This window comes from Montipora capricornis, chromosome 6 (genome assembly GCF_036669925.1).
Source record: "Montipora capricornis isolate CH-2021 chromosome 6, ASM3666992v2, whole genome shotgun sequence".
NCBI classification, from domain to species: Eukaryota; Metazoa; Cnidaria; class Anthozoa; order Scleractinia; family Acroporidae; genus Montipora; species Montipora capricornis.
In genome coordinates, this window is record NC_090888.1 from 32399505 (window position 1) to 32401497 (window position 1993).

Consider the following 1993-nt stretch of genomic DNA (forward strand, 5'->3'; position numbering starts at 1 on the left):
TAAGGGTAAAAATTCACGTGGTGAAATTGGGAGTGAAAAATAATATTCACGGGTGTGAAATTGATCCAATCGAAAGATAAATCAACAATTCATTTCCATTTTACCTTCAATTAAAAACTTTCTATGAAGAGAAGCGGCCAACTCATAAATGGGAAACAATTTCTTTAGTATCGTATCATTTGATACTGCTTGTTTTAAACTTATAGCAAATTAAAGTAGAAGGGAATGCCCGAACAACGATCTATCAAAATTTGCATACGACTCACATCAAGAGGAAATCATGACAGGTAATGCAACACTTTTCAAATAGGAGTAGAACTTCCGTCGTATTCGGCGAGGTAAACTCGAACATTTTCCGAGAATTGCATGTTTATTGATGGTGTGCCTTTTGTATATTATTAATTCTCTCTTTTAATAGTGTGAAACAAAATAACTCTGAACCTGAATGTTTATCGATGAAATAAACATCCGTGCATGGGTTTGTCGTATTCTGAACGCGACAGCTGTTTGAGGAAGTGCGTCTTTGTCATGTAGTTCGTAGCCGTGTACTATGTTAGTGCTGTCAAGATACATGTATTTTTTGTTATAACAATAAGCAAAACAATAAGCAAGCTAATGAGGCAGACACGTATATCGGTATACGTGAATACGCGTCTGGATATACGCACATACACATATAGATATACGCGTATTGTGCGCATATTTTAGTTAACGTATTTCTGAGCGGTACTGTAGATAGAAGATCGTTGCAGGATCACCTTGCCATTCTTGTTAAAATTTTCAACAAAAGAATGAAAGATGAAGAAAAATAAAGTGGCATTTCTCCACATTTATTATATGGCTACAATAGTACGCACGCTCTGATTGGCTGCAGAGCGGGCAAGATTTTCTTGTAATGACCGGGCATTATGAAAGTTTTTCTCGGCTCAACGGCTCTTTTGAATTGAGACTAAAAGCTACAAGCCCATGGGCGAAAACAACAAAAATATGGACAAAGTACAACTATATTTTCAATAACTGAAAGAAAAACTAGCATACAGATACTTCTTTAGTATGAGTGACGAAGAGAGCCACAGCGAGAGCAAGTTTTATTACCCAAAGGACGAAGAACAGGCCAAAACTGAGCAAAAAAAAAGACCATACACAATGTAATAAATAACTTATTAACCTCGTCCTTGATGTATTGAGCAAGCGATAGAGAGGTCAATACATCAAGGTCGAGGTCTGAGATTTCCCTGCAATGACCGAATGGACGAGGTTAATAAGTTATTTATTATGTGGCCTCTCGGTTAATAAGTGCTATATATCTGAGGTCGATCAAGCTATTATGGGCATAATGAAAATGAAACAAGCTTCTGAAGTTGAGTTGAAACAGAATTGCAAGAAGGAAAAAGACAAGATCGAATCTGAAAGGAAACAAGCAGAAGAAAATGAGAAAGAAGGCTATGGATAAATGTGGGGATACACAAAAAAAGAAACTGCAAGTGAAAGATGGTGCTGCTGCTGATGAATGTGAGGGGAAACCAAAAGGAAGAAGAAAGAGAGTGGCAACTGTTGGAATTATTGCCACTTTATTTTTTCTCGTTCATGTTTTCAACTCAATTATTGATTGTAGTCACCGACCGGAAGTGAGTCTCAGTATTATTGTACAATGTAACGTCAATCACTTAGGGCAAAGTGACAGGGATCGGAAATGGAAGATCACGTTCAACCAACAGGATTAGTTTTTATTACAATGAATGAATGATTTCTCTGTAATCAAAAAAGAGGTACACGTGCTAGTGACAGCTGGTGAGTGTAGTGAAAACCTTGTGAAATACAGTGAAGGGAATACAAATTCTCAAACGATATCTTGAAGTGTGTGGTTTGTTGAGTTTAGCGAACGTGAATTTATCGTGATCTCGGGACTTATCAATTGTGAAATGGTATATAAGAAATGAATCACATATGAACTGCCGATATGAAATCAAGTGAAGCTATGATCTTCGCAGTT